The 11,003-nt window shown below is 45.8% G+C and overlaps 2 pseudogenes; one reads left to right on the top strand and one right to left on the bottom strand.

Annotated features, from left to right (window-relative positions):
• Positions 1 to 1,959: 1,959 nt before the first annotated feature.
• On the bottom strand, positions 1,960 to 3,120 carry LOC109743830 (uncharacterized; annotated as a pseudogene).
• A 2,702-nt stretch (positions 3,121 to 5,822) lies between these two features.
• Positions 5,823 to 8,896, top strand: LOC141023040 (uncharacterized; annotated as a pseudogene).
• Positions 8,897 to 11,003: the final 2,107 nt, after the last annotated feature.

Here is an 11,003-nt window from a genome sequence, read left to right as displayed (position 1 = left end):
TGCTGCCGGCACCGGAGCTAGTTAGCCCTCAACCTCGATTGCGGCTGATTTCCTCTTTCTGGGATCCCGCCGATGTTGTGCTAGCAGAGGTGTTCTGTGAATCCCATTAGCAGCAACACGACAAGTATATAACTTGGTTTGCAGTGAATATGAACCATCTAGCTTCCTTGATTGAATTGCACTATGCTCTTGGCCACGGCATTCTCTTTGTTTGCACGCCTTTGTCAAATAGCTATAGAAATAGTGGGATTACATGGTGTTGGCATGCCAGCCGTACTACATCAACAACAGAGATTTACCGATCTGTGTTGGTTCCCCATCTTGGATTGGAGGATTAGAAGATAGCAGGAAAAATTAAATCATGGCATTGAGGCTCACCACATGACCTCCGGAGACAAGTCGATGAATGATGATTAAACTAGTAAGATGCATCAATGATCGTTTAAATGCTACTCCCTCTGTCTCAAAATTTAAGACTTTTTTTGACACTTACATTTTGAGATAGAGGGAGTACTAACAAGAAAACATAAATTTTTGCCTATGTTCATGCCTGGACACCTTCTTTCATTTCGCTGGTCTTGTGGATCACAGTCAATGCAAGAAAAAACATTTCCATGTTATATAAAATAACAAGTTATTGGTTATATATGAACATGGGAAATATTCTCCTAAGTGAACCAGCCTGTCCCATTTTGTCTGGCTCAGTCTGCTCTGGCTATGTACATATGCTCTTCCTAGATACAATTTAGAGTGCCAAGAGGGCATAGTAAATATACGTAGAGCTTAGATGTAACGGCTTGATAATGAAGCCCAATGTAATAGCATAACTTCCATTTGCTTTGTCTGGCTCACATCGTTAAACCAGCCGCAGTGTGCCCATTTATGATCTTGTATTCAACAAAGTGAGGTTTCTTCAGTGGCATAAATGGAAAACGCTAAAACACATCAAACATTCGGCTGAGAAGTGAAGAAGGGTCATCTAATAAATACTAGAGTGCTCAACATACAATCAGTACTAGTTGATCTCTACACCTGAGCACACATCAAATATTCAGTTGCAGATCATCTCATCTCAATGCAAACAGGGGAGACATAAAAAACACCTCTGCCACTGATAGATGCAACCATACGATACAATCAGAAATTTTGTGCACTAGAAAAAATACGGCAGAAAATATCAAAATATGAATTAGAATTTACAACAGAAAATCATACACATATTTCAAACACTAGGAAAGCAAGAAAAAAATGAGAAGCATATAGAAACCAGACAACCTATATATGTAGCTAGTATCAGGTAAATACATTACAATTTCATAAATGAAATGAGTTCGAAAAACGCCTTCAAATTAAGCACATACAACAAACAGGATACGGAAGTTTCAGGTTCAACGACAAACACATTAACGATGTAGTAAGTATATGCCGCTAAAACACATCAGTGAAGAATAATGGTGATACACAGACTAGCTAGAGTCTACAACATACATTCACTACTAGTTGTTGTATACCTGAAAACACATCAAATCTTCAGTTGCAGATTATCTCATCTCAATGCAAACAGGGGAGACATGAAAAACTCCTCTGCCACCGACAGATGCAATAATGCGATACAATAAGAAGTTGTGTGCACTCCTGACCACACTGTGGAAAATATCAAAGTCGGAATTAGAATTTACAGCAAAAATTCATACAAATAAGTTAAACAACCAATATAGTAGCAGTCTAAAACTCTAAATAGTTCACAATTTCATATAGATGAAATGAGTTCGAAAACAGACTTCAAATTTAGCACACATACAGCAAACTTTCAGGTTCAATTATTACAACAACAACCAAATCAAAGAGTACAACAGCAAAGAAACACTGACGAGGAGCAAATACAAACAACAAAGACTCTAATTAAACTTATAGATATTTGTATGAGGCCTCAAACTGAACCTGCTGGGTACAGCTCAATTAATGGTGGTACCAAACGCACGGCGAGATGTCTGAGGGGGGAGACCATGGCAGGCAATGCTCGATCTCACTGTGGATTGAGTAACGCCACCAGCCGGCGTCGGCGCAGGGATACTCGTTCTGCTGGAGGACACTGTGCAGACCACCAGGGTAGACGTCGTCGTGGAAGTAGATCTAACCCGGTCTGCCGGCGTGTCCTTTGCCGAAGGCCTTGGATCAGGCCCGGCTGAGGAAGAGCACTTGCCCGGTCATCTGGTAGACGCCCCAGGACCAGGAAGCCGGCCGGCCCTCCTGTTGCTCTGTAGCCTGAACAACTGGAACCGCGACGTGCGGCCTCTCAACGGCGAGATGAATCTCCTCACCATTAGCAGATCGGCACCAGAGGTGGAGAGCAGGACGTAGCCGGATACGATCTTCCTGTGTGCCATGTTCGTCTAAGGAGCACGGCTCTCGTAGGCATGTTGTACAATGGTATGTGTAGATGTCAAAAGTCCGGCCTTGTAGCAGTAGAGGTCATCATCTGAGTCGACGGTCCAGAACTATCCGTGGTGGTAAGTCAGGTCCTAGGCATTGGGCGGGGCCATCATCTCTGCCGGCGGGGACGTCCAACACTCCATGCCTGGGCGGTAGAAGGCATTATGGCAGCGACCACGCAGGCACCAGAAGACGGGGCGGCAGACATGGTGGCTGCGGGGATCATCATGACCCACCCTCCCGGAGGAGATCCACAAAAATGTACCCCACGGTCCTCGTCAGAGAGGGCTGGGCGCAGATCAACGGAGCCGCCGAAGATCTTGTAGCTGTCGGTCCGGGCAGTGGTGGGCTTGAGGAGCCATGGCAGCGGGGACGGGTTCTGCAGGGGCAGCAGGGCTACCCGGCGCCAATGCTTGCAGACGGCGGACGCCTGGACTCGATCCGCAATGCACAACAGTAGGAGGAAGATATGGCCGATCGAGGAGATCTCAGTGGAGGCTGGATGGAGATCTTATGACATGACGAGCCGGTCTGCCCTAGCTGACTCAGGCGGTGGCTGAGCTGCAAGCCGAAGGACGAGGTCCAGAGGCCGGTGAGTGCTCCGGCCAATGAGTTCGTGATGGAGCACGATGAAGACAGCCTCCCTCCCCTGCCATTGCAGTACCTAGCTGCTCCGCTCTCGGTCATCCGCTCATGCTCGTCGTTCAATCATCCATCAATCGGTCAGCCTACCTAGGACTCTATATCTGCATATCTTTCTCATTTTTGTTGGACCGTGCAAAGGTAGAAGGGGCAAAAGAAAGAGGTTAGCCTAGCCGTAGACCTGCTAGACAAAGAATCTAAAAAGTTTATGTAGGCATTTTTGGTTTACAGTTCCTTTGTTTCTTTGTTGTGGTAATTTTGTTTCTTTACCCACTGTGCAAGGCTGTGCAGTAGCCGGGATTTGTTCAAAAGCTCTTCTAGTGATGGTCTAGTGGTTTTGGCTGGTTACGGTCTATGCTAGTGCGTGGCCATCAAAGCTGCTACACACTCCTCAGGTCATTCTGATGGGCTCTTCTCCATCTATGCCTAAGCCGATAATACTTTCTGAAGTCTCGTTCAATTTAGAAAAGTGCAACAATTCAGTGAAAGTGCAACTTACACTTTTTTTATTTAGTTGCATTTTCGTAGAAACGTGCAGGTTACACTTATTTAGTAAACTAAAGTTGATTTTTCTAAACTTATTGGTTCTTAAGAAAAACTATAATCTACTTCGAATCAACAAACGAACATGATGGCATGTGTTGTCCGAGGGCGCGCTGGCGGTTGTTGTCTAGTGCACGCGCCACGGTTGCACATGGAGGCCCTTCTCGGCATTGGCAATGTTTATCTTTGATGGGGGCAAGGGTGCACCGACGTCTTCTAGTCGGCATCAAACATGGTGGTGCCTGTCGCTACTCATGCAAAGCACGTTAGGGTAGTGGCCCCTGGGTCATGGCGGATGCTGCGTGCCAATTCGCACAACAACATGGGTGACCACTTTGCAAAGGCTATGTTGTCCTCTATTCTCGTCCATCCTTCGCTACACACGACCATCCTTGGTTATGTTGTCCTCTATTCTCGTCCATCCTTCGCTGCACACGGCCATCCTTGGTTATGTTGTCCTCTATTATCGTCTGGTGTCCCGTCTGTCTCTCGGTCGGTGGTGTCTAGATCCAAGAACCGCCGTTGTTGTTCTAGTGCGAATTCCCGAGACTCTTGATTGCATGCGAATTCGTCCAATTCCAAACTTTCATCACTTGAACTACTTTGAACCAGGAGATGCCCATCGGCCACTGGAGAAGGTGGTGGTGTTGTGAACAGGGACTTGTTTGGCACTGGAGAAGAGGGCGCTATTAGCCAACACCGGTTTCCTTGTACGGACGAAGCAGCCCGGGCCAACTTACCTGCAGAGCTTGGTCGGCGTCCGTGTCCACATCCACAACCATGAGCAGGACCATGGCCGCGACCACGTTTTCCTCCCGTGGCCACTTCTTCTTGAGAACAGTCCCCGTGATCTGGGTAGGTGCGACTGGGACAACACTATCATCATCGCTAATGTCGATTACTTCGACCACGTCGGCTTTCCCTTTCTTGAAAGAAATCTCCTCCTCCATGAATCGATGTTGGCCGACGAGATGTACTATGTTTGTCAGAAATCCTTGGAGTTGGAGAAGCACTAGTCGGGATCGGCTGCAGCTGGACAATTTCGTTGTTCTTAGCGAAAGCAAAGGCAACCCAATTTCTCTTCTTGAAAGGAAAATCTTTATCCTTGAAGACCACCTTCTCCATGATCCACTATTCTTCATGCGGTACCTGGGGAGCCGCATAATGGGATAGGGTGTCGATCCCTAGATCAGTGGCCTCGACAGAGGTTTTCTATCTTTGTGTCTCATGGATCTCAGACTACACGACGTGTTCCATGATTCTCAACAGGTGTGACACATTGTGTCCAAGACTATTGATGGCGTTTCCTCTCCAGTAGCCACTTGCACCGGAGCTACTACAGAAAGACACCATGATGTAGCCCCGAGCGAGGACGTGGTTGGAAGTGAACGCATGTGAACAACGCAGAGGCAGGCGCCCCACACGAAATTTTGAACGAATTCCTCTTCCTCAACCAAGTGAATGTCCAGGATACCGAGCTCCGACGACGAGAGGGTCACCGGGGGAACGGAAACGGGGTCGTGACTTAACATGGCGGCTACCAAGTAGCGTATGTGCAGGACACGCCCATAGAGGTGGCCATGCAACAATTTAGTGAAAGTGCAACTTACAATTTTTTTTGTTCACTTGCAATTTTCTAGAAAAGTACAGGTTACCCTTTTTCACTAAACTAAATTTTATTTAATCTAAACCAATTGACACTTAAGAAAAGCTCAATCTACTTAGAATCAATGAGTAAATCTACTGCTACTTCTAAACTCATTAGTTTGGTGAATCTAGACGTTCACAGCTATTCAACCATCTACATCTAACGTCCGACGCTGCTCCAATGATGTATCTATCACATCACCATAATTTGGAAACAACATTTGTTGCATTAATTACAATTAATCTTGGAAATCTATGAAAAATCATTAGTTGCAATTATTTATAGAAATACAGGTAATTGAACAATTATATTCGTAGAAACATTCTCTGATTGCTTCTCAAGACACTATCAAATTGGACCAGTTGCACATGGTGATTGGGGCCCACATTTTAGTTGTGCAGTGCGCGGGCAGCGGCTGCACGTGGAGGCCCACGTCTACAGTGGCAGCATCCATCATTGATGGTGCAAGGGCCCACCGATGGCTTCCAATTGACATCAAACATGGCGGTGCCCGTCTCTGCTCACACATAGGACGCTAAGGTAGCAGCCCCTAGGTATGGCGGATATTGCAGGTCAATTCGCACATGATGCAATTTTTTGTCTTGACCGTTTTCATCTGAAAGGGGCGATGGAGACGCAATGCTTTCTTTATTCCTCCTTGAAAGCGCTGCCACGAAAGAAGTTGAAATTGCATCTAGATCATAAATGTATTTTGGTGTTGATTGCGGCATGATTAGTGGCACTAATGTCGGTTATCAAGTTTATCTTAAGACATTGGTCTCTCGTTGAAACAATATTGAGATGGTTGAACCACCCTCCCCCCACTATTTCAAAAAGGAAAATGGTGTTAGTTTTCCTAAGGCCCAAAGGTTTTTTGATTCTATTTGAATCATAGGAAAGTCGAACTATAAAAAGGCGGCGTTTCACGAGGATCTGTGTGCGACCGCCTTGCTTGATAGGGAGGAGCGAGATTATCTTCCGGAGCATGTCGTCCGGAGGGGGTGGGGGGAGGGGGGGGGGGGGTGGGGTTGTGGATGAGGTTGAGATCTCGTCTATCTTGACCCATCGTGCGATCCGCCTCCATCATGTTCAACCGCCTCCATCGTGTTCAACCGCTGCCTCCGGCACCGGAGCCTGTTAGCCCTCAACCTCGGTTGCGGTTGATTTCCTCTTCCTGGTAGTCATGTTCCTACTACTACCGCCGGCATCCATCTCCTTTGGCAGAGATCGGCCGCTAGTTTGTGAGGAGAATTCGGTTTGGAGCTCGGGATCAGAGCAGGACGGGGGGCTAGGGAGATGCGGAGCGGCCGAAGCGTGCTCACTTTTGAGGAGAGAGTGTTTCGCTGCTGGTTTACGACGACAGACCAACCATATAGCGTATACGTAGGAACTGTCCAATGTGAGGTGACAAGTGAGCAATTATAAATTTGGTTCTTTCAAATCTTTGTATGATACTTGCATGCCTGCCTGTATTACAACCATGTTCGTGTATATGCAGTTTGCCGGGAGTGTATTATGAAGAAAATAGATGAAGAGGAGATCGAGTCCTGCCCAGTATGCGACGTTGCTCTTGGGATCACTCCTGAGAAACTCAGGCAAGTACTTGTTAAAATACCAAGGTTATCTATTGTACAATATTGTTTTTCCAACCGGTCGTTCTCTCTTTTCTTTAAATCCATGTATAAGTACACTTGACGTAGCGTTAATAAGAAGTGAGCCCTAAGAAGTCCTGCTGCCACCCTTTTTAGGCCTTCTTATCACTAATAGTACTTATAGTGGATGTCAAAGCGGAAATTCCTTTTGGTGGCCGAACTCCATGGAGGCCTTGAAACGCAAAATTCGAAATTCGCCAATGGTACACCGCTGCCGGCGACAGACCACACCGCACAGCCCCATGCTCCTGTCCTTGTCTCTTTAGGTTTTACCTTCGCCAATGGTAAGCCGCCGACAATGGCCTCCAACTCTCGTGACGCCCAGCTGCAGCTTAAGAACTTGGCAGTAGGGATGTATAGACTGTAAAGCAAAAAATGGTCAGAATGGAGAAAACAGGCTAATAAAATTCACTGTGGATAGAATCCGTATAGAACTATTGTGAAGGATATATGCAATTCCGACAAGCAAACATGTCAACACATGTAGCTTGATCTTAGTTCGATCCTTGAAGTCATAGTAGTTCAAATACATTTCCAATGTGTTATTGCATTTTAAAATTTGTACCTTGCAGTAAAATATGGTGTTCACACACACCATTTATTAATAGCTGCAGAAACAATTAGCTCATTTGGACCCTTATACAGAAGAAAAATGCACTTAACATTTTTGTGAAGAATAAGAGTATATATACTGTTAATATCTCTATGAGCATATGAATTAAAAATAGTTCACACTTCCAGTGGTAACACAGAGTACTCTGACAATACGGAGAACCAAAGCTGCAAGAAGGACTATTACATCCCATTTGTTTTCTCTCGGTAAATTGCCAAATAAATTTGAAGGACTATCAGCAGAGTTAGAAGGCCTCGGCACCAAAATCTACCAAGATGACAACATCTGCAAATAAAAAGCAGGTAGTATTGAAGTATTATCAGCAGATAATTTCATATGCAAGTTTAATGCCAATTGTCTTGTAACATTTCTTATTCTAACCACACTTCCATCGCAAACATAACATTGTAGATATTTCTGATGATGAACAGAATCGTGAGACAATTGACAAGGAAGAGCTTCAGAAGGCACATAGTTTCATATGCAAGTTTGATGCCAATTATCTTGTAACATTTTCTCATTCTAACTAAATTTCCATCCCAAACAGAACAGTGTAGATATTTGTGAAGATGGAAAGAATCGCGAGACGATTGTCAAGGAAGAGCTTCAGAAGCCCTTACGGAGTTTAGTCGTGGCAAGCGCAAAGAAATCGCAAAAATCAGTTGTCTCAAGGAAAGTTGTTAGGAAAAAATAAACCGCGCATGTGTGCGTGTGTGGTGTGCGTATGTGCACGTGTGGCGTGGTGGTGTGTGAGCTAGGCTGGCGTTGGATTCCACCACTGTAGGGCTAGGCCAGGGGCATCAGATCCGGGCGCACTGACTACTCACAGCAAGCTGGGACGACGGCCGGTTCATGCGCTGGAGCAGCTGGCTCACGATGAGAAGAGGCCGGGTCCTGAGGATAATGTGCGTACGTGCACAGGTGCCGTAGGAGTCTGTTGCCGTGATGGTGTGCAGAAGACCCGGCTGAGTAGTTGCTTGGCATGCGTCTGCCTATAACTGGCCATGTAATCGTTGGTGCGGAGCCACAGTTTGCGCTGGAAAAAGGAAAGCCGTTCGGCGGCAAGGTGTACGTCACCACAAAGATCGAGTCCCCTGTGTGTTCACGCTATCAAAAAAATAAAACAACCACAGAGGATAGTCCGAGGGAAAATCCAGAAGCAGAGTCGCATGATGGAATAACTACCCAAAAATCTGGTTTTCACAAGTCACTTCACAGAACAAAATGTAAACTGTTCAATATATATACTGATTCTGATGCACCATGTGTTTAATTTGTGTCCTCACAACAAAATGTAAACTGTTCTACAGCGTAGTAGCTAAACTGCTGCCGCAGATAGAAAAGAATTTCTACAGACTTAAATGAGTTCCCCTTTAGTCTTCAAGTTTCCTTGTCAACAATGATAGAGGCCTCTGATACTTAGCATTCTCTTATTCATAGCACAGATTGGTGGAGATATTTTCCCAGCTTAGATGGCTCAGTGTACTGATGCCCCTTTCCTGTTATGTATTCTACTAGATGAATAGATTACTCTGGTATTAGCAAGAGTTCTCTTCATCTCAAAATATGAAGGCGAAGGACCTAGAAAAACAGTGCTCTTGTGAATATTTATCAGCAATGAAGAGGATATTTCTTCCCAAAATCCTGCACGCTTTTTGCGTTCATTCTTACCAGCAATTCAGTTTTTGCTGATATAACAACATGTAAGTAGATTCCAAGAATTTAGTACATTCTGTTCAAAAAGATTTCTTCTTCTTGTTTCAGAGATGCAACTATGCGGGTATCCTCCATCCTGAGGCTGATGGCCGTCCCTCCCTCCCAAACTCAACACCTCTGATTCTCTGTTCCTCCTGCGCCTTTTTAAGAAGCGTGGGAAAACCCACGACATAAAATAGGAAAAGATAGTGCAACAGCGGGTCACAATACCACAAACCCCTAGAAGGTGTGGAACTGTCGAAGATATCCCCATTTAATCGAACAGAAAATCTAACCGAGCAGACATGGCGCATAATAATTTTGATTCACTCCTCTGAAAAACCCATTCCACTCATCATTTTCTCTAGGAAAATCCACTCAATCATGTCGTATGCCTTCATCATATCTAACTTCACCCTCATAGAGAGCTTTCTTCCCTTTTCTGGTTCAGATAGCATGAGTGCATTCATAAGCGACGAGAACATTGTGTGTGATTAAATGACCAGGTACGAACGCAATTTCCACTTCAGATATAAGCCTCAACAAAATGAACTTAAGCCTATTGGCCAACACCTTTGCAGCTATTTTGTCGAGGATATTACAAAGGCTGATTGGCCGGAATTGAGCTAGCACCTCCGGCGACTAAACTTTAGGAATCAAAACCAATACCTTATTATTAAAGTCCTCTAGAAAATCATTCCCATTTAAAAAGTCCTTAACGGACGCGCAAACCTCGGTTTTGACGAAAGGCCAGTGTTTTTGGTAAAAAAGAGACGGCAAACCATCCAGGCCCGGAGCCTTCGTAGGCCCCATCTACAAGAGGGCCTTCTCGATTTCCTTGTCCAGTTCCAAAATTCCATCACTTTCATCCCGCGAACTACTACTTTGAACTTGGGGATGGCCGTTTGCCACGAGAGAAGGCGGTAGATCTGTGAACAAGCGCATGTTAGTCACTGGAGAAGAGGGCGCTATCAGCCAACACCGGTTGCCTTGTGAGGAAGAAGCAACCTGCACCGACTTACCTGCATAGCTTGGTCGGCGTCAGTGCCTGCGTACACGACCAGGACCACGACCGTGACTCTGGCCCTTTCTTCTTGAGGATAGTCCCCAAGATCTTGGTCTGTGGGACTAGGACAACACTATCATCACCGCTAACGTCAATTACTTCGACATCATCGGCTTTCCTCTCATTGAACGGAATCTCCTCCTCCACAAATCCATGCGATGCAGGCTGAGGAGAAGCACTTATCAGGATCATTTGCAGTGTGAAAATTTCGTTGTTGTTCGCGAAAGCGAAGGCAACCTATTTCCTCTACTTGAAAGGCAAATCCTTATCCTGGAAAACCACCTAATCCATGTCCCGCTATTCTTCATGCGGTACCCGAGGAGCCGCGTCATGGGACAAGGTGATGATCCCTAGATCAGCTGTCCCAACAAGGGTTGCCTGTCTTGGTGTCTCATAGATCTTGGACAGCATGGTGTGTTTTGTGATTCTACATAGACGAGGATTCCACCTTGCGGCCAAGCCATTTGATGGCATTTCCTCTCTGATAACCGCGTGCGTCGGTGCTACTCCGTAGCGACCGAGCGAGGCCGTGGCTGAAAGTGAGCGCCTCCGAACACGCAGAGGCAGGCATCCCCGCATGAATTTCTGAATGAATTTCCTTCCTTGACCTAGTGAATGTGCGGGAAACAAATCTCCAACGATGAGAGGTCCACCAGGGGAAACAAAGACACGACCGGGACCTTATTGGGGCGGCCACTGAGTAGCGTATGT

The sequence above is a fragment of the Aegilops tauschii genome, chromosome 5 (genome assembly GCF_002575655.3).
Source record: "Aegilops tauschii subsp. strangulata cultivar AL8/78 chromosome 5, Aet v6.0, whole genome shotgun sequence".
Classification (NCBI taxonomy): Eukaryota; Viridiplantae; Streptophyta; class Magnoliopsida; order Poales; family Poaceae; genus Aegilops; species Aegilops tauschii.
Note: the sequence above shows the minus strand (reverse complement) of the source record. Positions and strands in the feature narration are given on the sequence as shown.